Source organism: Acomys minous (genome assembly GCF_964271855.1).
Source record: "Acomys minous genome assembly, chromosome: 1".
Classification (NCBI taxonomy): domain Eukaryota; kingdom Metazoa; phylum Chordata; class Mammalia; order Rodentia; family Muridae; genus Acomys; species Acomys minous.
This window is the reverse complement of record NC_140483.1, coordinates 138,154,316-138,180,435: the sequence shown is the minus strand read 5'-3', so window position 1 is coordinate 138,180,435 and position 26,120 is coordinate 138,154,316. Positions and strand designations below refer to the sequence as shown.

At 42.8% G+C, this 26,120-nt stretch overlaps 1 long non-coding RNA gene across 1 annotated transcript in view; it reads left to right on the top strand.

The window, feature by feature from the left end:
• Positions 1 to 5,245: 5,245 nt before the first annotated feature.
• The window catches only part of LOC311594624, a 69,056-nt gene continuing 48,181 nt past the window's right edge, over positions 5,246 to 26,120 (top strand). The window contains exon 1 of the long non-coding RNA XR_014778156.1: positions 5,246 to 5,367. This is a non-coding gene — a long non-coding RNA (uncharacterized lncRNA). The remainder of the gene's footprint in view (positions 5,368 to 26,120) is intronic.

Genomic DNA, 26,120 nt, shown 5'->3' with positions numbered 1-26,120 from the left:
TACTAAAGAATCAAAGTAAGCGTGGGCCGTAGAAGAGGCGGCCCAAGAACGGAGGTCTCAGGAAAGGACCGCCTAAGTCAAGCCTCAGGAGAAACTCGGAGCTCAGGACCTCGGGCTGCTCTTTGCACTCCCATGGGGTCTGCGCCCTCAGCTCAGAGGCTTTCGCTGTCATCCTTGGAGTTTGGGGGTTTTATAAATGGCTGTTGTGTTTTTTTCTAATCAGGGAAACAACTTACATAGGCAACACGTCTCGCACCTGTCCACATTAGAAGGAACAGCTAGTTTCAGTAAGGTAGATATTCCTTAGCAGGTCTCCAAACCTATATACAGATCAAATATTCTTATATGCAAGTAGAATATTGTTATATGCAAACCGAATAATGATATACACAAATTTAATACATTCAAAGCAAAAATCTGAATTAGAAATGGTCCAGAATTTAAGCCTGTTGGAACCATGTCAATATGGTTCCAAAAATGGAAAAATTCCACACCTCACCTTATGTCACAGTAAAAACACAGGTGCACTAAAATACCAGTTAATATGGCCTTCGTGTTATATGCACACAGCACACATGAAAGATGAAGGAGGGTAGTGTTTTTACTTGGGCCTTATCCCCAAGATATCCCATTATGTATTTATGAGTATACTCAAATCAGAACTCTGAACACTTCTGGTCCCAAGTATTTCAGAAAGGAATATTCAATTTATGTGTCTTGTAGAGTATATTTTATTTCAAATTTTGACATTTATAACCTTGAAATTCTGTGATGAACACATGAAATGAAAATAGTTTTTGCTTTTATGGATTGATTTTTACTATTAACCCAATTGTCTTAAGGAAGATAATTCTATTTTTTACAGTGAAAGAATTCCATTTTAAACATTACTTTTAGTTTTAGTACCTTATTTCAAAGACTGTCTCCTATTTTTCTTTGTGTTTATATATATGTATATGTAATTATAATAATGGGAGTCATATATAATATACATATATCTCTCCTATATTTCTAGTGTTTTATTTGATTTAGGAATCTCATACACATGTTTCTTGTGAGTGATGCTTTGGTACTAACATCGTTCACATTCAGCAATAGTGCCTGACATCCGTGGAATTCCATCTTGTATCTAGATACAAAACATTGCTAGTTTGATATAAACATACAGCTGAGAAGAAGGGCACAGTCTTATCCAAAATAGCTTCAGTTTTTAGTAGGTCAATTATTTAATTTTAGGATTAGTTATCATCCGTGATATTTTATCCCATTTCAGCTGTAGCATATTAGAAGTGCATACTTCATTCGGTAAATGTCATAGTCGTGTATTAATTATAAATCATTTCACAATTCTTGTATTTTCCTAATTATCTTATGTCACAGAGAGCCATTCTTCTGTTTTAACTACTTCGCTGTTTCACTTGCAATGTGACCTAATTTCTGAACAAGAATATTTTATTGGGCTAGAGCAGAGTGGGGAAGGATTAGTACAGAGTTCCAGCGACCCTTGATCACTGCTGGTGCTCAGCAGAAGTCTTTACCCATCGGCAGGCATTAGAATTGCTCCAGGGCTGTGACAACGCCATTAGCCTCTATGCTTGAGCCTCTGAGGTCAAGGTCCAGGCAGACTGGACTGAACATTTCTAGTGCTTCCCTGGTGATTCTGATCTTCTGCTCCCAGGCCACACTTGGAAGAAGCAAACAGACCATTTACGCAGATAAGTCATAAAACGGTGCTGCGGAACCCAGAAGGTCTCAATTTACTGATCCTGATCGCAAGCTTTTAGATGTTTATTCTTTGACCACAGGTTTTACTCAGGGCCTGTCTTGTTGGCCTTCTGGCTCTCTTAGTCTTAACCTGGAGTTATCATACTTAGAGGGCTAGGGGCCCAGCGACGAGCAGCCTGCCGTGACCTGATGTATTCTGCAGCAGCCAACATTTAAATATACACTCTCGTTCTCTCCAGCACCTCAGAAAAGCCTTTCCACATTCTGCTCTGGATTCTTGCTTGCAAGGGCATGATGGGTGTGAAGACAGGCAGATGCTCTTGGAGGCTAACAGGGCAAGCAAGCACAGTTAGGACCGCCTGGGTTGTGTCCCGCGTTTTGATGTGCAGATTGTAGGAATTTCTTTCGTTCCTTTAGATAATGGAGGAAAACTCAGTTTACTTTGGGAGTCTTCTTGCTTCATTGCATGTCAATCGTAAATTTCCTGAGCTTCATGGGGATTAGAGTTTCCCATCCCAGACGATTCTGTGTCATCAATAATGTTTCAGAGACACTGAGGCTAGAAACTTCTTTACTTAGGAGCCAGTCTTCTTGCCATCGGCAACCTGCTACACTCACGCCACAGTAATGGGGTTCACTATTCTATTTTGCACAAATTCCTAAAGTTTAAGCACATCTTTTCCGGTGGCAATGTAAAGCATATCTAGTATCCGCTTGTAGTAATCAAGCAGCCACTGAATCATGTTGTATAGGAAAACAATTAGAGATTTCTTTTTTAAATTACCGGGCCTAGTTTTTCATTGTGATAATACCTTTCTTTCTTTCTTTCTTTCTTTCTTTCTTTCTTTCTTTCTTTCTTTTTTGTCTTTGTGAACTTAAATACTTCTAAGCGTTGTTATTTTCAAACTTCTTTAACATATTTGCCTGCTTGCTTTCCATGTGCCAGGCAGTGTTCTAAGAACGCCATATGCCATCACATGTTGCATAAATGAGTAGGTATGTGTTACTGACCTGGCAGGTTTCCAAAAATTCATCTCTTTGCACAAGGATTCAGACATTGCTCTCCGACGAACTGAAATAATTTTCCCTGCCATTGTTTTCTGTTTTCCTGTCTTGTAAGGGTTCTCTGGAAATTGATTTTTGATTTGCACCACTTGTTTTAATATTCTAGTATTTTCCAATTCTGTCAGTATTAGCAGCTTCAGTGAATACTGCAATTTACCCCGACAGCCACAGAGGCTCAATATGCTAATTAAAAGATGCTGATCAGGAGATGTTAAATTTCTTTTAGGATCTCGGTTAAATATAACACGAAAAAAATCTGACAGAAAAGAAATGGTTGATGATAACAAATATAGAAGCAGGTGGCAGAAACTATTTAAAAGATCACAAGATGTCATTATGGAAGATTAAGTAAAATGATACTCTCCTGAACAGACATGTTTAACCCCTGACGGTTCCTGGAAGACTTACTGCCCAGGTAGAGATCTGTTCATTTATTTGGGTACCCGACTACAGATGTACATCTTTTTGTGATCCTGTCTGAAGCTAAGCCTGTGATGAAGACATATTTTCCTTTAGGTCTAGGTACCCAGAAGACACAAGGTATAGGCAACAATCATCTCACCCCTGCACTCTACAAATTCTGAGCAGAGCTGCAGTTTTGACAACTAATAATGGAAGGGCATCTTCATTTAGAAGGTAGGCGAGGGAATCAAGTGGTGTATTTTAGTTAAGACGGTTTTCCCCATGGGTGAGAGGTATGGGATGAGGTGAGTGCTAGTGTGACCAAGTGCTTTGATAGGCTAAGAAGAACACTGAAGTGGGCCTGAGGAAGGAAACTGAATCTGGCACAGGGTAGCCTTAGGCTATGAGGTCTCAGGGAATCAGCTCTCTGAGTTGGGTGAAGGTGATGTTCTCGGTGGGTTGAAACTCCTACACTTATTCTCTATGCAAACAAAACTCAGGGCTGGTGGCTACATCCATTTAATAAAACCTTGTTCTACAGTATGTGCAGTGGGGAGAACAGTGCATAGAATGAGCCTTTGAATTCTCGAAGCCAACTTCCCAGTGACTCACTTCCATGAAAAAGGCCATGCCTCCCGATCTTTCCCAAACAGTATCATCAATTAGGGACCAAGCATTCAAATCTATGAACGTATGGCAGCCATTGTCATTCAAACCACCACACATACCATAATATCCCTGTTAAGTTCTTAGTATATAAGGTGGATGCTAATGTAAGAAAAAGGACCATTTTCTCAAACATACCAAACTATAAGGCTTGGTTATATAATTTAGCCCCAGGTAATGCATTACACTTAAGATTTTCTTCTATATTACTTACTTTTCTGCTGCTGTGATAAATATCCTGAGAAAGGACAATTAAGAATGATGAGGTTTGCTTTGTCTTATGATTCTAGAGGGATAGATCAGTCATGGTGGAGAATGAATGAGGAAGCTGGCTGTCCCCATGTCATCTACACACAGGAAGCAGAGAGATAGCAAAGGAAGCCAGGCAGGTTCAAAGCCTGCCCCCAACTACATACATCCCCAGCAAGGCTCCACCTCTTAAAGATTCCTTAACCTTCCCAAACAGTGCCACCAAATGGGACCAAGTGTTCAAACACATAAGCCTATTTGTGTGTGTGTGTGTGGGGGGGGATAGTGGCTGGGGGCATGGGGCACTTGTCATTAGAGTCACACCATGTCTTCTGCTGTCTAATTTCTTCTCTGACTGCATTTGACCAAATGTCATTTATAATGTCAGGAGTGATACCTGATGGGTGCCTCTTAGGTGCTGGGTGTTTTGTATATGTTCCTGACAGTATGTGCACAAAGTCTACCAGGGTAAGCTTTTGTTATCTCCTATACACTGCTGCTGAGATAATTTGAAGATTCCCTTGAGGAACAGAATGAAGCTCCAAGACAAGGCCCAACAAATGTAACAGCCCCTCTGGGGCCTTCTCCTCAGAGGCAGCCTTCTCTGAAATGTTTACAGGGCATCTACTTGTGGTCTTGATAAACGATGGGATTTTAGATAAAGAGCAATGACAGTACTTGGAGGGCAAATGATATTATTAAAAACGATCATCTTTTCCAAATATAGTAATTTAAGCAGACACTCCTCCTGTCCTGTAGTGTTTAAGATGGTGTCCAGGAACCAGAAATGTTAAGAATTGAATCTGACTTGGACTTTGGAACTGGTGTATATTCAGTACAGCTCATTTGCCCAAACAGATCATACTGACAAGCGTTCATGCTCTGCCTAAAGACAGTTGGCCTGCTGTCTGTCAAAGTTTCACAGAATGCATGGTCTGGGAGATTGTTACCCAACTCTGCGCCTCAGCACTTCACGTCTCTAACATCCTAACATCACCCAGCTTTTGGCTGCTAGCTGCGTTCTCCTGGGTTGAGTCAGAGGGGTCAGGGAAGCCATTTGCTACGGCTTGTTCCAAATTCCTGCTGTGGTTACTAAGCAGAGGCATAAAACCAGAAAGGCTGCAAGGAAGCTTGGCCTCTATGCCTGCGCAATGGTGGATGAGGCTTATGGGGTAACGCCAGGAGCAGCTGGCTACAGATCCTACTCCAGAGGTGCTGCTCCTCCTGTTCCTGTTTATCTTTGCGTCAAGGTGCCCTGGGGTGAGTAACCCCTGAACACTGTGAGAAATGCCCGCCCGCGCCTGCGTCCCTGTGCCTCTACCATCAGCTAAGGCTCCCACAGCGACAGCCTCCTCCAAGTCGAATCACTTCCTTGCAGCTTCCCAAATGATTTCTTAAACCTTGAAAGAGGACTCTCTCTCTCTCTCTCTCTCTCTCTCTCTCTCTCTCTCTCTCTCTCTCTCTCTCCTCCCCCATGTGTGTGTGTGTGTGTGTCTGTGTGTGTGTGCGTGTGTGTGTGCGTGTGTGTATGTGTGTGTGTGTGTGTGTGTGTGTGTGTGTGTGCAGAAACAGTATGTGCAGGGCTAATGGATCAAGGACTGAACCTGTTTTATGGTGTAGTATATACACATCACACAAGGTGGCAGAATATGCACGAAATGATCCTGCAGATGGAGGCTGATACTGCACAGTTTGCCGGGGAACCAGTCCCTTGCTCCCACCTTTGTGGCTGCAGCTGCAGCTGCTCCTGCTCTGCGTTTGTGCTTGAGTGCAATGTGCCGCGTAGTTAATAACTTGCCAGCACCCCGATCCTTTGCTTTTCATGCGAAAGCATGGTAAATGATTAGCTCTCACTGGTTTCTTGAAAATGTGAGCCGAATCCCGATTCTGGTTTATATGCATTCTCTTTGATTGAAAACACAAGCTTATTCCACACTGGCTTTCTAGTTCAACCCAAGGACACCATAAAAGCGCGGCAGCAGACAGTTTTGCAACACATGATAATCAAATTTTAACTTTCTGTTCTCTTCATATAGGGTGTGCATGTGAATTTAAATATTTATTAAATATTTGTCAAGCTTATTGATTCTGTTTATTTTTCTCCATAAGGAGAGTTAAAAGTCTATGGATTTATTTTTATATTAAATCGAATGGTTAATACTTAATTTTAATCATTATTAATTCAATTTTTAATGTAGTCATTTTATAGCTGAATTTAATATTTTACCAGACTCGAGCTTGTGAACAAGGCCATTAGCAATGGATTGCATAGGGCTGTCATGCCATGTATCAGAAACAGCATGGAATAAATTTATTTGTACTATTAGCCTACTCAGTACAAAGAAAGGATACATCTCTCAAAGTCACAGGAAAAGCATTTGATCTCCGGACTGAAAAATGGAAGCTATACATATGCCTCATTTCTCATATAAAATTCACGTCTTAGCTTCAGAAGTCTGAGCAGATACAATTCATTTTCCCAAGCACTATATAGAAAATATTAGGATCAACGACTGGAGAGCAAAACGCTTATCCTCCATAAAGTAGGTCAGGTAGTTTACCATGCTAGCCTGTCAGGCTGTGCGTGGCTTGTCATTTGGGGCCACTTCTTTCCTTTTCTCCCTCTGGTGATCGTTGTTTTCCAGGGGCTTTCTGTACTTCTGGCAAGTGCTGTGTCTCTCCCTTGTGTGACTTAAATTATAATTTTTATTTCTAGGCTTTTTTTTTTTTCTTCAGTCACTGCATCTCATTCGTCTCTGCCTACCAACACTGTACAGTAACTAACATACTGGCTTAGGAAAATCAATTTTTGCCGGTTTTTTTCCCCCCTAAGGCCTGAGGCAATGACCAGAGGTGAGGTAGCTTGTCGTTGGTCGTGGTGTGAGTATTTGCACCACAGAAATCAGCCAACACCTGGAACTAGTTAGGGCTCTTCTCATCCACCCTTCAAGCCAGTTTATCTGCACAATAACAGGGATTCAAAATGAAAAATGTACCCCCAGTTAATTCTGCCATCCCAACCCTATTTTCTTGTTAATGGCACATTATATGACGTTGTTTTAAATATTTTAGTAAACGTGCATACATGCATATAACACATTTGCAGCCAACCCATTCCCTCCCCTACAACTCTTCCCACACTCACCTCATTCTCCTCACTAGACTTTTATGTACATTCTCTCTGGGTGTTTTAAACGTAATGCTCACTGAGTCAATTTAGCGAAACAGCATGTAGGGCATGACAGTGAAGTTGCACGTATCAACTCACAGTGTTAGTATATACAGCACACAGAAACACAAGGTCAAGGCAGCTGAAATCCCAGAACGGAGGAAGGGGTGGGTGGGGCTTAAGATGTTCTTCCTCCCTCTGAGGACATATTGACAACTGACAGCTGACAGCAGAGGGAGAGCCACTTTCCCTCAGGGAAGCAGCCCCCCCCCGCACCCCCCTCCCCGGGCCCCCCAGAGGCTATCCACACTCTAGGAGGTGGTCCCACAGCCATGCATGTACAGGCAACACTAATGGACTCAATGAGCACTACATTTTACAATATCCAGCTTTTGTCCTTAAGGCTCCTTAAGAGGAGAGACTGGGACAGGGACAGGGACAGGGACAGGGACAGGGACAGGGACAGGGACAGGAAGGAGCTTGTTTCTTTTCATTTGCTTCATGTTCCTAAAAGCAGGACAGAGTATGGGTCCAGGGTCGGATCTCACTCTCCTTTCCTAGCAGGTAACTCTGTCTAACTCTAGAACCCTCCCACAGTGTCACTCAACGCCACCACTAGCAGCAACAGAGGGCTATCTTTTCAGATATATTAACCACAGCACCTTGGGGAACCTCCTTCAAGCACTGCTGAGAAGAGTCCCTCTCAGGTGTTAGAGCCCTGTCCCCAGGGCTTCTACATTAGCTCTGGTCCATCCCTGTGTTTCCCAGGCCAGTATGCATGGCTTCCTACAATGATGAGCTCTCTTGCCTCAGTCTTCCCTGTAAAGAGCCATGTCATCTTCCACTAGCCATGCCTTCCCGTTGCTATAATAAAAATCCCATGGATATCCAGTGAGGTTTGTGTTCTTGGCTGGCCCCTGAGTGTGGAAAGCGACGGACCTATGTTTTCTCTTCTGTCCATTTCCCAATCTCATGCTTACCACCCCAGCAATTTCTTAACAATTTTTGTTGTAAAGAAATATTTGTTGAATGGATGAGTGAAGATTTATTAAGAATACAACCTTGCTATCTTTCGGTCCTCTGTCTCTTCCAGTTTCATGGTCACTACGCTCCAAAAGGGGAGCCTGAGCCATCATTCATGCACAAGTTTGATGGGTCAGGAAGCACTCTCGGGAGGTTTCATGTGATGGCTTGAAAAAATGCCTCGCTTGTCCCTCTGTTTTCCTGGCAGTGGAAAAATGCTATCTATTATATAGTAACCACCCCCACCCCCTGCTCTGTCCATTCTTCTGTAACTGGCTGTCGAGAAGTTGTCCTCATATTTAATAACAGAAATGGACGCGACTTCTGTCATGCATCTCAAGAAGGTGACTCTATAGCCAGTTTATGCTGGAACTTTAAGGATATTTTGAATGTGTGACTTAAGGCCAGATAGTGAAGAAAACAGCTGTCCTACAAGCATGTGAATAATTGGAACTCTAAGCAGAGTAAACATTGCAGAAGGCTGAGGGCACTATCCATTACAGTGGAAGAAGATAAAAGAGTGCAGAAGGAAAGGCAGACAATGCCCAGCTGGGTAATCCCTAAGGATATCATTTCTAGAGTGGCATACGAGAAATGTTCAACTGTGGATCTGTGCTCCACATGCGGGCATCAATTAAGATCCCTCTCCAGTCACGTCCCTCCCACTCCCCATCCCTCCCTCCCTCCCTCCTTCCCTCCCTCCCTCCCTCCCTCCCTCTCTCCCTTTTGCCTCTATCATAGTCAGCTTCAACAACTGACACCATTCAAATGCTTTAAGAAAACTCTGAATGCAGTACTGTGAATATTCATTGTGTTACTACTCCTTTTGGCCATGGTTAGCAAACAGACAAAGCCAGGCTCCAGTGAGCAAATGAAACATCATCAAATCAGCCAAGGTTGACAACCCACATCCTATGCCTCCTTCTCCTTTAGGATAAGACATGGCGAAAGCATTTGAGAATAATTCCTGTTATTTAGCTTTCGGTTACTGTAACAAAACACTGAACACAATCAACTTCAAAAGGGGGAAGTTTATTCTGACTCAGAGGCTTATAGGTTCCAGTCCAAGATAAGTTGACTCTGCTGCTCTTGGCCTGTGCTGAGGTACCACGCTGTTCTGTAAGCACAGGACAGAGCAGGATCACATCATAGTGGTTAGGAAGTGGCCAGCATCCTACCATCCTCTCCAAGGGCACACACAGACTTCCTATGATGCTCCATGTCTTAAAGGCTCCGCCTCTTAATAGTGGCCCTGGCTGGGAACCAAGCCTATAGTATTGGTCTTTATGGGGCTTTCCACATCCATGCTCTTCCAGCTCCTCACCAGAAAGGAGGCTTGGCTGAAGACTGCCTTTGATGACTAAGTCCAGCTGAGAGCCAAGTCAGTTTCCACAGTACTCAACTACTTTTCTTCACCTTTCACCTCAAACACCTGTATCATGGTGTTTGGATCTGGGATATTTTCATTAGCAACAGAGCTTTGGGAAATATCCAGAAACACAACACTGGCTCTGGAAAGAAAGAAAGAAAGAAAGAAAGAAAGAAAGAAAGAAAGAAAAAAAGAAAGAAAGAAAGGTCAACAACAACAACAAACCCCCAAACCAACCAAGCAACATAAAAGGCAGTCTGAATTGAAAAAGTGTGATTTAGGGCATATGTGTATGTGGTAGTTGTTAAAGTGCACTGTCATTGTGTCTGTCTGTACTTTGGGGTACTATGACGTACCGGGCACAGGCTTCGTGTCAACAGACCTGATTTTCTGCTTTGCCTCTACTGATGCTTGCTGAATTTTAGTTCTTCCGATTAAAAATAGAGACAGCGATGTCATCCCAAAGGCCACAAGGAGGATCATGCTGTTACCATGTTACTCCTGGGCTTGCGATAGATTTCCAGTTATACTGGCTGAGTGTGAAGAGGGGTAGTTTTCCCATTGGCAGAAGTCACGGTGTTCTGTGTTGTTGGTCAGAACTCTTGCCGAACTCTAGTGGGCTGAAGAACACACACCACCTGGGAGGCCCTGAGATTTTTTTTTCTTACCGCTGGAGATGGTAGTCAATTGTGAAAATCAGTGGCCCAGGTTGAGGCTGAGAGAGAACAGATCTGCTGTATGGCCTCAGCGCCTGTGAGACACAGGGCATATTCATTTCCCGAGGGTTAAAGTCCTACAACCTCTGCTCTCCACCTGTCACCATCCCAGCCCTTTCTCCTCTGCCTATCAGATTGACAAAGCATCGTAGTTCCTGTCCAAACCATGTTTTGCTATGACAGAGTTCTGGCAGCCACAAACCCCATGCTCTGTGCATTCACTGTGTGAAATCCACAACTTGGATCCTTTCCTCCTTGGTCCTACAGCTTTTCATTGCTATACATTTTCCTGCCTAAGGTATGATACGCCCCCTCCTTCAAATATGCTCTTTCTAATTAGCTATGAAATTAGAAATAAGCTGCCCACCCTTCGGGGCAATGTGGAAAATAAAGGGCTGATGAAACCGGTGGATGATTTTCAGGTGAGTCAGGGGTCTCAGCTTTAAAGCTTTGGGTTTATTACATATTTTGGTTGCTCAGAAACCTTGCTTTTTTTTTTTTCTTTCTGTAGTTTAAAAGTGTATTTTGGAAAGGTGATAGTACACAGTGCAGAGCTCTGGGTGGAATGCTATTGTGCTGTCCTTAATCCCCTCCTGAGAATATACAGTGATATTAGCCACTCACTGGGCTCCTGCTACTAAGTGGGGGAGAGGCAGCTGCAGACTGGCTTTTTAAAAAGGGCTCCTGGTGTTGATAAGAGGCATTCACAGGAGAGCATGGCGGACGCAGACACTCACTTATCTTGCCACCTTGCCAATTGCTTGCGGATGAATAGGCAAGTCTAGTCCTTGCAAAGAAAGGTCAGGATGAAGGTTAACAAATATATTTTTGAGGTTAGAGACATGAATAAGCAGAAATTGTCAGAGGCTCAAAGGGAAAAGAAAGAGGAAAAGAGGAATTCAGGACCATTTCCCAACAAGAGAGGAAAAAGAAATCAGACAAAGGAGAGTATGGGAGAGGAAGGGAAGGAATTAATGAATGCTGGCACTGTGACCCTCCACTGCAGCAGGATCAGCAGGTCCAGGCGAGCATCCCCTGACTAAGACTGATCGCTGCGCAAAGACACAGAAAATAAGGGCCAGCCCCGACAAAGCCCATGGAGAGAAGTGCAGCATGATTAAGATGCAGTTGCTGCTAAGCCCAGACCTGGGGAAAAGAAGAAAAAGCTAAAGGTGAGCCAACAGGAGCGTTGTGAGCATTGGGTAGAGAGAAAAAAAAAGTTATGGAGTCAGAAGGTGGGACAGTTGCTTCAAACAAGCTGTGCAGCTTAGCACGCTGGGGCAGAGGGAAGCAGAGGCAATGACAGTCAGAAAATGAGGGCCGGTAGTGTCACCCAGTGAGGTCCAGAGAGCCAGACACCTGGGGTCTTAGGATGACGGTAGACATGCTATCCAAAGAAGCACAGAAGACAGCTCCAGTGGGGCTGGAGGACCTGTAGGGGGGAAACGCAGGTAATCTGTATGGTCAATGTTACACAGCAGTATTCTCCAGTGGCAGGCAGCTCTGTCCTAAGACTTAGGACTAGGTGCACCTCTAATCTGAGCCACCATCATTCTTAACCTGTGCTGCTTACCAGCTTCCTGCTTAGATTCCCTGCTCTACCTATATCCACTAAAGTCTATTTTTACTGCAACAAACCAGAGTGATCCACTTTAAACTGTGCGTTACATCTTTGGGTTTTGGGGGAGAGGGGTTGTTTATTTGTTTGTTTGTTTGTTTGTTCTTCTCTCTGTGTCAAGCCTTGTGATGACTTTCCATAGCACCTTTCTAAAGCAAAGTCTCAACAAGGATTTGCAAGCGCTCTCATGGCCTGTCCCCTTTCTGCTCTGCTCCATCAGTGCTTCTGCTGCCCATGGCATCATGGGGGCATGGGATAAATCTCCTGTTCACTCAACTACACTCAAAGGCTTCCATGGCTACTGCAAACATAGGTCCAGTATGATTCCCCCCCCCACCCCCGCTCTGCATTTCTTCATGGGCTGTTCCTGTGGCATGGTCTGTTCTTCCCTTATGCTGGCTTCCTCTGCCATTTCATGGTCAGTGTACACAGGAGAGTTCTCTGAAGACGTGATTTGTCTCCTTACTTTCACTTTGTGGGCATCCTGTTGTGATCACTGTGATGCAAGAAGGACATCAGAGATTTTGTCACTGGGCAGTGTCTGCAGAGGAAGATGGCAAGTCTGGCCCTACTTAACACTTGCCAAGAGATGGCCATGGCATGCTTGCCTGCAAACAGCCAGGCTCACTCTTCAGCAGTGTCTCGCATTTCTAGGAGCTATTTAGGCTGCTTTGTCCTAACTCTCTATGGCTTTCTGGTCTGAATGACAGACTGAGGAGCATTTTATCACTGTCAATCTCAGATAAAATGCAGGAATTGTAGTTATACATGGACCAAAGCAATTTTAGCTCAAAGAGGAAGAAACACAAGCTCCAGTCCTCCAAGCATAGTCTTGATTGGCGGCCCCTTTAATTATGGCACGGAAGGCTCTGGACCTCTTATTCCCTTTCTTAGGCTTTCCTTCATTGCAAAGATCTGTGTGATGTACTCTTTTTTTAATTCCTCCTAGGAACTTTCCATCCTTTCCTCTCTCCAATTTCCAGTTCTTTCATGGGTGGAACACTGAGCAAGCCTGAAGGCTAGAAAACTGACATCTCGTTACTCTGTGCTTCAGTGACTGTTAAATTGATAGTTTCAGAGTGGATATCAAACTATCCACTCTATCAGTGGTTTTTTTTTTCTGTCTTCTTCTTCTTTTTTTTTAAAGAGGGAAAAAGATTACAGTCTGTCTAAATAAATGTGACACGCCTGTGACGTCTGTGTCTTGATCGCTTTTTCTCCCAGCATATCTAGCCCCTTTGACTATCTCTGTTTCTCACTGTCTGTCTAAACCAGATGGGGCTCGCCATGTCATGGGAACTGCTCATCATTTCACTTGTTTTCTCTTCATTTCCTACCCTGCTGGATTTATTCCTACAACTCAGACACCAAACCAACATGGGTTAGGAATTTAAGACAGAGTCCTCTCTGTCAAATTTCTCTTTGTGGCACCTGTATTCACAGCTTTGCCCAACTCTGAGGCACAGGTTTCATTACAGGGAGCTGTATATATACATATATTTTTTTTCTGTTCATTTGTTCTGCATGTAAAATCGAATTTATTCTAGGTTAAAAGGTCCTCAGCTGTCACTGGCCAGGGAAGGTGGAACATATCACAAGGCGATAGAGTTGCTGTGCACAATTCTTTGAACTTGTAAAATTCTTTTCAAAAGTCTGAAACTTTAAAAGAAGAAAAAGAAGGTTTGGTACATTTAAACAATATGAGAGCAGAAATGATCTGAGTTGAAGATCAGGGCTAAGGTGATGATGCCCATACTTGGACATGTCTTTCTAGAAAGTCTAGTTTTTATAAACTTTCTGCTTTCAAATGTCTTTCTGATTAATCTTTGTGAGTCTGAAAATGTAAGAAAAAACAAAGATCAGACTTTGTGATTTTTTCCCAGTAATTCATCAAAAATCATAAAAACATGATGTTTGCTGTATGGGAGAAGCTTCTCCTCAGAAACAGAAGTCGGCATCACATTGTCTCTGTATACCACCCTGGCAACGTCAACAACTCCTTAGGAAAGTGAAGGCCAAGGAAGTGTTCACTGTGTTAGCCCTCAATGAACTGGTCCTCGTTAAGATGCACAGGCTGTTGGCACTAATAGCAATGACTTCACTACACCTGGTTCAGCCATGGTCATGTTGACCACGTGACCCTGTTCTGATTGCTTGAGATTAAATTTAAGAACCAGGGACTGACTAAAACATGCTGACATAGCCAGACTGTGGCTGATAGAAAACCGTCCTAAGAGTAAAATGGTAAAAGAGTCCTGGATAAGGGAGCTTCTTAAGAAACACATCCCATGTGTGCCTGCTTGTTTCTGACAGTTGTCTGAGGCTGACTCCCCTTTTCCTGTCACTTCGCAGTACTGTGCTGAGTGCTCCTGACCCTCATCCACTCAGCCCCCTCCCTGTACCCCCGCCATGCATCCTCTCTGTCACTAGACTTCTCCCACTTATGTCCTGGGAGAAGACATCCTGTGAAACACCGCAGCTACATTTCTTAGCCACACAGGCAGAACTCTGACAAGGCCCCTACGACCCAACAGTCTATAGAGTGGCTGATTCTGTAGAAAGGATTTTTAACTTTCATCTGATTCTCAAAGTAACTCTAGGATCCTGAAGTGGTTAAGAACATTGCAAAAGTCATGTTAATTCTAAAGTTTTGTTAACTTAAAGTTACACATTATTAAATGGTGTTACTTCAGGACTGTTAAGGAGGATAGTGGGAGACCCAAGAGGGGAGAAGAAGAAAACTGCAGTATTTCTTCTTTCTTCTGTTCATCCATTATGCTTCATAGTTGGTGACCTGCTACAATTAGAATACTTGTATACATTTATTTATTGTGTATTTTTTTATTTATTTCAAGAGGCCTCATGTGTCCTAAGCAAGTGTTCTAATACTGCTCCATTCTCAGCCCCACCATTAGCAATTTTATTTGGTACACACCGTGAGGAACTGTAAAGGTGAAATGTTTGAACACTTGCTCCCCAGCTGGTGGTGCGGATTTGAGGAGGGTGTGGAAACTTTAGTTCTAGCTTGTAGAAGTTTAAATGGAAATGATTCCCCTAAAGGCTCATATCCGAATGCTTGATGATACCCAGTTGGTAAAACTCTTTTGGGAATGATTAGTTGTGGCCATTTTAGAGGTTGTCATTGGGAATGGACTTTAAGACTACAAAAACCCATACCACGCAGAATCTCTCTCTCTCTCTCTCTCTCTCTCTCTCTCTCTCTCTCTCCTTTCGCCTCTTTCTCCCTCCCTCTCCCTTCCTGCCTCTCCCTCTCTCTCTCTTTCTCCCTCCCTCCCTGTCTTTCCCTCTCCCTCTGCCTCCCTCCCTCTGTCTCTCTCTGTTTCTCCTTCCCTCCCTCCCTCCCTCCCTCTGCTTAGTGGTTATTGTCTTAAATTGTAAGCTCTCAGATACTTCTCCAGCACCACACCTGCCTGCCTGTCTGCTGCCATACTCACCACTACAGTGGTCATAGACTCAACCTCTGGAACTGTAAGTGCAATGAACTCTTTCTTCTATAAATAGTGTTGCTCATGGTATCTCTTGCCAGCAACAGAAGAGTAGCTGGGATGATGGGGATGGGCAGAGTAGCAGGTTGCTGGAGGGATTAACCTGGAGGGCTCAGTTTCACTTCCTTTCTGGCCCAAGCTCTCTCTGTTTTCTGATTCAAGGAGCTGAAATGATGGGGCAGCAGGCACAGTGCTTTCCCTGCTGCCATGAGCTGTGTCTTCTGAACTATACGCCAAAGTAAATTCTCCTGCTTATGGATTGCTTCTACAAATTGATTCAGATATCTTTTTATAGTGATCTGAAGTCATCAAGACCATCCTCCAGTTGTGGGACACTGTTCAGGGATACTGACATTCTAAAACCTTCAAGTTATTTAAAAAGTGGACTTTTGGGAAGAAGCAAAAAGTAAAAATCCTATTCCACTATTTTGAGGAAAAGGTATTTTGGTTGAATTACCAAAATGGCTAGAAATCAATACACAGTATTTGAATAGCTAAGAATTAGCCTTACTTATACTTTGTGAAGCTCAAAGTCAATAAGAAAAAAAATTCCTGAGAACAAACTTTGAAAATCTTTGCCTTGAGGGATTTGGTGTAATGTGATGTGTAGGTCCCAGTTAAGGTTCAGAGGCCCTATACCTGAACACTGCCACGCAGATGCAGCTGTGATGTCTTGTGTGGTGACAACAGCCTCCTGAGTGGCATTGGTGGGGTGAGGCTTTCGTGAAGCACTCTCTGAGCACATGTGCTCCCCAGCAGCAATCACTGGTGAAGGAGCTCGGGCCACTATCTGACCAGCTGGAAGGAGTCATTGCATTGAGCAGAAGGACTTTGGCGAGACTTTAACACTGAAGAGCTGCCTGCAGGCGCCTAGTTCCTCACCATTTAAGGGTGGTTTGTTAAGGAACTTGTCCTCTGGCAGATTAATCTGATCTGAAATGAATTGGGGCAAGGACTGAGTTTTGAGCTGAAGATTTGAAATTTTTTTTCCACTGAGATGATTGCCATATTTCTTCTAGGAAAAGCAAAGTATGAAGAGCAGTGCTCCGCAGCTATCAGCATGTGTCTGCTGCCATGAATGCTCTCCAAGTAATGACTGCTTGTCAGACAGTCTTCCCCACCTTGCTTTTATACTTACTCTTAGTTTATAGACAGGTCTCATAAAAGCTTTTTCTGTGTGATTTATTTTACTTTAAAAAATGCTTGTATCTTTATAACTGACCAAAAAAGGGGGGGTGGGAATTGAGGGGCAATAGTGAATTCTGTCATGTTTTGTAGACATTCCAGACAAGCCTTGAACAACAACCCATTTACATAACCACTCTGTGGATCCATCAAACTGAGCTAAGACATTCTTCAGCCTCCCTCCCCCCAACCATGTTCTTGGATAAAATCTTGGAACTGAAAATTCTACAGTCAGCATCTATCTGGGACCTTTTCTCAAAACAAGAGTTCTGCAAAGGGAGCTGAGAGGAGCAGGCTGTGACAAAGGAGTGGAATTATATTTCAGCTGTTACACAGAAGCATATGGTCTCCACCCACAGAAAAATCTGGCTTTTTAGCATCTGCACAGATCCCTTATTCATCACCACACAAATAGCTTAGGTTTTAAACTGTGTGTCTTATTGTTAGATCTCTCTCTTTCTCTCTCTCTCTCTCTCTCTCTCTCTCTCTCTCTCTCTCTCTCACACACACACACACACAGAGAGTAAAGGGGGGGAAGTTTTTTCCCCTATCACTAGAACCAACAGGCAGACATAGATGCTTGGCTCGAGCCATAGATGAGGCAGTAATATAAAGTTGTCATCAGAAGGATGGCAAGCAGCTCTTTCCTGGGAACTAGAAGCCCACAACAAAGGGGAGTGAGCAACTTTTTGTGTTATTTCATTGGGGAGCTCATTGCTTCCCCACTGAGAAAGGTGAGGGGGCAGTGTTGGAATTATCTCAGAGGTTCGAATTGGAAAGATACTTGCTAGCTGTTTTGTAAATTCACAAAATCTGCATGGCTCATTCGAGAGGTCTGTCAGTTGACTCACATGGCTTCCTTGTACAGATGTCAGGTTGATAGTATGTTGTTAAGTAGAAGCCCCTGCACCACATGGCCCCCACACTTAAAAGCTATCTATAGTGGACAAAGCCCACATAGGCAGGAGACAGAACTGGGCCTGAAATCATGATCTTGAGCTACTAAGAAATGGTACTTATTGCATTGACTAGAATGTCCTAGAAAGTCAGGTTCTAAATATTGTTCCTGTTGCTGCCAGCAACAGCCTTCAAACCTCACCCTACTGAGACCACAGTGATCTTACTAATTTCTTTGTGTGGCACAAACTGCTCTTCATTGTCTGGCTCCTGCTGTCATTTCCAGGCACATCTCCCTCTGGTCTCTAACCTGGCACTCGATGGACCATCAATCCTATATACTTGGAGTTTCCCCAACATGCCCTGCTGTGCCTTGTCCCTTTGCAGATGCTTTTCTCTCTGCCTGGAATCCTTCCATCTTTCCTTGTGGCACCTGGCAAGTGCCTATTTGTTCTCAAAGCCACAACTGGGGCCATCTTTTCCTCTGCACACTTTCTAGGCACATGTAGCTTCTGGATGCCTGTTTGCTGCATGAACAAGTACATGAAGAAGTGCATGACTGACAGCAGACAGACAAATGGTCTGTCTGTTGCCGCTCTTTGTGTGCCAAGATTCTAGAGAATTCTCCAAGTCAGCTGCCCCAGGTAAATACCAAGATAAACTTATAATTTTTGAACTGAACCCTCTGAGGGTTGGAGGAAATGTGACACTTTACTAGGCTAACTTTGACAAACCGTGTTTCTCATTCGGCTTCAGAATGACTAAAAGATTGATTTCTTCATCCTCTCTAATATTCCTATCAGCACCTAACATCTAACCTTTACAAAATCAAAAAAATGATGAAAACTAAATAATTCAACAGAGAGACAGCTAGCTGCAAGACAAATGGGCTGTGCTGTGTGTTTGGTTGTGGGGATGTCATCTGTCTCAGTAATTAAGGACCTGTGCTCACGAGTAGCTCTATAGTCTCTGAAGACCAGGACTTTGGAGACAAAGTCAAAGGCATGGGTTTTTTTTTTCTATGCAAGAGTCTATCAGCCAGTTTCTTACCCCCACTTTCATTTAGATATTTTGTCAATGAAACTTGCATTTTTGGCCGTGGAGGCAATGTATCACAGAATACATGAAATGCCAGTGAACTACCAAACACACTGAAGACATGTAGGGAAGGGACGGAGAGATGTGGGGGACAAAACAGATTAGCTTATCTGTGTTGAGGAAGTACAGGGTACAGGGTGCTGGACTCATGATGACTCAGAGGATGATAGAGCTTACTGCACAAACATGAGGACCTGAGTTCAAGTCCCCAGCACCCATGTAAAAACTATGCACGACTAAAGATGTTGAGGTAGGCAGTGACAGGTTAGAAGGTTGCTGTGGGTTGCTGGCCTGCAGCCTAATCCCAGGCTGAGTGCGAGTCATCCCCCTCTACCTCTGTTCTAAGGGAATAAAGCAGAGAGTGATACTCCATGTCTTCTGTCCTCTGTGCACCCTCATACCAATGTGCACATATACCATACACATAAACCACATACAAATACACATGTGTTCATGAACATACACAAATGGCTGCAGGGTCTGAGTTCTCTCTCTCCCTCTCCCTCTCTCTCTCTCTCTCTCTCTCTCTCTCTCTCTCTCTCCTCACTTTTTACCATGTATACTTTTAGGATAGAGTGTATGCAAGAAAAACTTATGATCTTTTAAAAAGGATATCTGATACGCACTAAATTTGACATAGCCTTAAATAACAGTACTGGGAGATGAGGTCTGTGTAACCAATGTTTCTGTTGATGGCTCTCAGACGACAAGCACTCTACCATTTGGAAAGACCTGTGGGCCTGTATTGTAGGACTAAGAGATGTTTTAAGCACGGGGAGATGGCTCTGTAGGCGGTACTGTGCACACCTCATGTGGGGCCATCTAGCAGACTTGAAGGGAAGAAGGGAAGATCCAGATCAGGCTCTGCTCCCAGCCTAGCAAACTGTGATGCTTTTTCTAGGGAAGGATGAGCTGTGCGTAGCTAAGTACCATGCTCTTGGATGGCCTGGGGTGAGTACATGCCTCCTCTGGAGCCCGTTTAATGAATTGCCTCGTTCTTGCCCATATTATTCCTTAGAGCAAAGCGGTTTTGTTCTGACTCAACCCCTTTTTCTCTCCAGCTCAGGCCGTATGCTCACTTGTCTCTCGCACTGTGCATAATCTCTCAACTGGCTTGAGACTCTTGGAAACCAAATGACAAATCACTCTGTTTTTAACCATGATTCTCCCATAAGACTGGGAAGCAGAATGAAGCAACTATCTTAACGGGCAACTTGGTGGAAGAAAAAAATAATCTAGTTATACTCCACAATATTACTCTGTATTTTGAAATTGTGACTATAATTCTGACTTAATGCATTTCAGGGCATGTAGCTCAACATGTTAGGCAGAGACAAGAACATCCTGGCCTTCTGCTTTGTTTTGGGTAGACACTCCTATGGCTATAATTCATTAAATGATATACATGCTCCCTTAACCAAAGAAAATAATTGTATTGTCATTATGAGCATGTTATAACATATTTCCACTTTCACTGTTAGGCAAGACCAGAGAAGACATGGATCCATAGTCTTCAACTATGTCACATTGTAGAAAGTCTGCCTTACAAAATCAAGAGCAATTTTAATTGGTAGCCTAAACAGACCCCAATTTAAAGAAGTCAGCCATTTGAGTTCCAAAGATTCATGTGTCTGAGAAACTCTGATATCCACTAGTCGGTCTGAAGATGATTGTTGAGTAAGAGAAAGTTTTTTTTTTGTTTTTTGTTTTTTTGTTTTTTTTTTGTGTGTGTGTGATGAGATTGTGTTCTGTATTTTCTGCAGAGGAAAAACATGTAGTTGCTTAGAAGAGAAAAAAAATACATGAATACATTTAATGAAGGTACATTTCTCTCCCCGTGACATAAATCATGCTGTTTTGTAAAGTACCACCAAGTACATTTCAATATGTTAAAAAAAAAAAAAAAGAAAAAGAAAAACAAAAGGCCTAATGACTATTCATGAAAGCTGAAAGGAAAATATTTTGAAGAAAAGATCTATACAGGAAAGATCTACTTGCCTTTAATAAATGGGCTTCTGGAGATGTGTGGTGTGTCATGCTTATAGAACCATAGAATTATGGGCCACTCTTTCCTGATAGGCCTGGACAAGGCAAGCTATGGGCTTTCTTTCCTTTTTATTCCAACTATTTAGACAATTGTGGCTCACTTACCCTGCTTGCTCTGGGGGAAAGTTAGAGTGTGTGGGTAGAGACTTGAGAACATTGTACTTTTAACAAGAACATTCTAGAAACCATCCCCGAAGAGCCCAAGTGACTCTCTTTTTGAAGACTTAAATACAGAGGCCAGAATTCATTATTTGCTTCATGAGGTGAAGTAGCTGGTTTTAAACTTATACTCTACCTGCTTTTTAAATAAATGTACTCATCTTTAGTCGTACAACACAAAAGTTGCCAGGAGAAGCTACACTATGAAACAGTGGCATCAAAGTTGCTTTGTTTAAATCTACAAATTAAAAAGGATCATAGATGTCTCTGAAGCCAGATGCTAGCTTGCAGTGACATGGGCTGAGAAATTCATTCACAGCCTTAGTTGCTGCATTCAAGCTCAACAAGGGAAAAGCAGATTACTATGGCTACTGTTGTTGAAAGAGCGCATACTGATTAAGACCGAGTTTCTCCTAGGTTTCATTCCAGGCCTGGTAAGTACCTACAGCCTCAGAAGCAGTTTTGCTGACCCTGCAGGGGAATGGAGAATGTTGCAATATTATTATATTGATTTTTTTTTTGTTGAGATCCCATGAATAACCTCGTAGTGGTTTCATTTCGATAGAAAAGATGCAGATATTCCGCTATACTTCAGCATGTGAACACCCTTCCCCAGGCCCATGGTGGCCCTTGCTCCTTTGCTTAGATCCAATCCTTTCCTCTAATTTGGAATATTTCATGAAGCTCATCATTTTCTTCAGCTAGTTGGGAGAGATTGTTCTATTTCTTTTTTTTTTTCTTTCTTTTTTTTCCCTTTTTTTATTAATTTATTCTTGTTACATCTCAATGGTTATCCCATCCCTTGTATCCTCCCATTCTTCCCTCCCTCCCATTTTCCCCTTATTCCCCTCCCCTATGACTGTTCCTGAGGGGGATTACCTCCCCCTGTACATGCTCATAGGGTATCAAGTCTTTTCTTTGTTCTATTTCTTATCAGCTTCAGTCCTTCCCCTTCCTACCTGCCATCTTCATTTGAATATCTGGGGGAAAAAATTAGTCTTCTCATGTTTTCTGTTCAAGAAACCAGTGCTATCAGCATATCGTACCCTGTCCTCTTCCTTGGCTTTATTCTCTCTGGGTCTGAGCAGTTGGTACGTGTTAGCTTCAATTGCCAACCTGCCACAACAAATCCACCTGGGAAAAAGGAAGTTCAGTTGAGGAACTGCCACCATTGGAGTGGTCTGTGGAATGCTTGTGAGGAACTCTCTTAATTGCTGATTGATAGAGGACGGCCTAGCCCAGTGTGCCAATGCCACTCCAGCGACGCCTGGCCCACTGTGCCAATGCCACTGCAGGCCATGTGGTCCCAAGTTGTATAAGAAAAGAAGCTGAACACTAATCTAGAAGCAAGCCAGTAGGCAGCCTTTGGCCTCTGCTTTAGTTTCTTCCCTTGATGATGGTGTGGTGGTTTGAATAAGAATGACTCCCATAGGGTCATAGGTTTATACATGAATGCTTAGCCACCAGGGAGGGAAATTGTTTGAAAACACAAGTGTGTCACTAGGGATGGGAGGTTTCAAAAGCCCAATGCCGAGTCTCTCTCTTTCTTTGCCTAGAACTCTCAACTACATCCCCAGCACCAATGTCTGCCTGCATGCATCCACTTCCCCACCATGATGATAATGGACTAACCTCTGAGACTGTAAGCCAACCCCAATGAAATGTTTTCTTTTCTTTCTTTTTTTAAAAAGTATTTATTGATGTATTATGTATACAATGTTCTGTCTCCATATATACCTGCACCCCAGAGGAGGGAACCAGACTTCATTATAGATGGTCATGAGTCAACATGTGGTTTCTGGGAATTGAACTCAGGACCCCTTGAAGAGCACTCAGTGCTCTTAACCTCTCAGTCATCTAACGCTTTCTTTTCTAAGAGTTACCTTGGTCAAGATGTCTCTTCACAGCACTAGGCCATCACTAGACTAGACTATTTAAGCTGTGAGTTGGAATAAGCCGTTTCCTCCCCAAGCTGCTTTTTGATCGCCCTGTTTACCACAGTAACAGAAGGAAAACTAGCACACAGTGTTCTTAGTCCCCAGCTCACTGTTCCTCAGTGTGAAGGCTGAGGTCAGCTGCTCCTGACTGACCAGTCTGCCACTCTTTGCTGATGTGTACGTGACTCTTTGTGGGGTGCTGCTGGAGAGATGAGGTGGGCCTAGGGCTCCAGATCTTCCTTTTTACAGATTTTGATTGATGTTTTTTTGTAAAGGAATTTTAATCCAGCAACGTGGCTGCTCTGAGTACAACTGAAGACCTTGTAAATCTGTATGATCCAGCTGGAATCAGGACTTGCCATAGACCTTTAACCCCAGGCTGAGGAGATAGCTCAGTTAGTAAAAAGACTTGCCTTGCAAGCATAAAGACCTGAGTTTGATCCCCAGAACCTAGCTCAGAAACAGCTTTAATCTTTCTGGCTGGACTACAGATGTGCCCTTAGTATACAGCTTTAGTTCCAAACAATGGAGGTGAGATTAGTTTGTAGAAGGAAGTACCCATGTTTGAAAGTGATGTCTAATTGAGGGGCAGAAAAAGTGACAAATCAGAGATAGACTTGACAGACTAGGATATGTCCAACTCTCATGAGAACAAAGAGGGAGGGAGGGAGGGAGGGAGGGAAAGAGAGAGAGAGAGAGAGAGAGAGAGAGAGAGAGAGAGAGAGAGAGAGAGAGAGAGAGAAAGAGAGAATTTTACTGGGAGAGTTTGTTAGAAACAGGTTGAAGAGAGAACAAAGTAGACATGGGTGAAGATAGGATGAGCCACAGAATAAGAAGCCTAAAAATTAGAATAGATTGCTAGAGTTAGCTTGAGGCCAAGCAGAACAATTCAGTTAGAAGCTGTGAGAAGCCAGTTTGAGTCAGTCAATTTGGAGCGGCGTTTGAGCCAGAACAGCTGAGTTGAACCAGCCAGCCAGAAGTCAGAAAAGAGCTAGAAAGAGTGAACTTATTCAGCAGTAAGCCTAAGAGGCTTAAAACATTCTGGGTCTAGGTTAGATTGTATGGAGGCTAGAAGCTTCCTACAGGACTAGGCCTAGGTTAGCAGAAGGAGGCCGTCTAGTAAGCCTCCAAAACAACAGTTACTACAGGTGAAATAAAAGTTGCTCTTACAGATTTTTCTGTTCCTGGTGGGGTGGTTTTAAAGTTGCACCAGAGAAAATCTTGATGGTAGAGAGCAGGAAAAAAAGTATAACGCCTACAAAATACATGAATTATACTTAAAAGCGCTGGAGGTTTTAAAAATCATAACCCATCAGATGTTATTTTTAGAGTGAACTAATCTCTAGATATTTATGTATATATGTCTCACTTAGTACATACAATATAGATAGCAGCTCATTCTTTGTGTTTTTTTTTGGGGGGGGGCTAGGAGTTGAACATAGAGCCTCACACATGTTAGGCAGGCACTCTTTCACTGAGTTGTATCACCAGCACAATGTGAGAGGGGAGGTGAAATAGGATAATTTGGGGCAAAACCTAAAATGCTTTCAGTAGACACTGCACATTGAATTTTAAAGGTTTCAATAAAAATACTTTCTCAAGATGCTGGACACCTAGGGTCAGCTCAAGTCCTTGGTCAGCCTTTCAATCCATCGTCTGCACTGTGGTTTTTATGGGTTTTGGTAAGAAAGACTCATCAAAATGGAAGTAGCCTTTGCATTTTCAGTACTGGACTCTGTGCTACTAGCCTGACCCATCACTACACAGAGCATTAATTCACAGACAAAGTTAACATTCCAATGCATTGGATCCAACGACCCTTTCTTCACAGAAGGATATTCCAAAGATGCTTTTGCTCAGAAGTTGTAACATAGTTTGAAACTCTTTCTTTTTTTCTATTCCCTAGAAGTGCATGAAATCCATCTAATTAATCAACTTACACCATCTCCCTTATTACAAAATGAACATGATAGATGATAATAATTGCTCACAGTCTTATAGTAATTCTCAGCATTGGTCAGATCTAGGAAGCTCGGAAATCTATCTACAGGCTCACACTTATGTTACTTGTTTCTTTCCTTGGGAGATAATGAACAACATTGGCTTCTTAGGATGCAAATAAGTCCAGTCCCCTGCTTATGAGGGTCAGGTAATAACTTCTGGCTACCATACAATTTTTGTTACAGTTCATTATCCTAAAAAGTCACAATTACTACGAGTAAAGATTGAGTTCTTCAATACCTACTTAAAGCAAATTAGTTATAGAGTTAGTTTTAAAATAGATTATTTGGTGCCTCGGGCTTTAATTAAATGGCATAGAGGGCCCAGTTCAACAGTGAAATAAAATGTGAGCATTGCAGTGGGAACGTGTGGAAGTCGGCCTCCATGACAGATGGAGCCTCTGTCTGGGCCAGACCTTTGTCATGGCTGCTTCGTGACCATGTGAAAGAGTAACCCTTAAAAAGAAGAATTTATGACTGTTAGGCTATGTCCTGTGCCTACCTGTAGCTTCAGATGTGTTAGAACTTGAGTTAAGCTTTTCAGATGGAGGAGGCGGCAAAGGTCGGCAGGTCCAGTCTGTGCAGGCTTTTCACAGTGCGAATATGGGGGCGACTCTGAAGTCTGAATGGTGAATGCAGGTGCAATGATTTCTTTTTGCTTCTACTCTTATCTTAATATTCTCCATGGCATTTTTCAGCATTTTAAAAGGTTTCTCTCTCCTTGTTGTGAAGCTCAATGCTGTTTTATTAACTTGTAATGTATCTGGAAAGCAGAAAAATATTGGGAGACTTGCTTTAAAAACACCAAGAGCTTCAATCCCAGAACTTTGAAATATTTTGTGTTGGCCCTAGAGATTGTCAAGGAATGTGACATCAGGAAAATGAAGTCACTTCTGCAGTGAAGTCAGCCTTGAAGTGTCTCTAGGGTGGGGCCTTTTCTTATTCTTAGGGGTTTTTAATAGGTGTAAACCTTGATAGAGTGTCACAGTGGTGGTGCAGACACGTGGGCTTCCAGGCCATATTTTATTTTGCCATTTCATCTCTCATTACAGATCATTAATTAAGTCAATAACTTCTCTCAATGGGTTTGAATCCTGCTCATTAACTTCTATGTGCACATTGGACATGTTTATCTAATTAGAAGTATTTAAGCATCCCTGAGAAAAGGATTTTTTTTTAAATTTTAAACTTAAGCTATCTAGTTATTAGGACAAAGCCTAATTTCACAGCTTATTCTGGGATCCCTGGTTTAGACAGACATGTGAGGGAAAACTGAGTTGAGATGAAGCA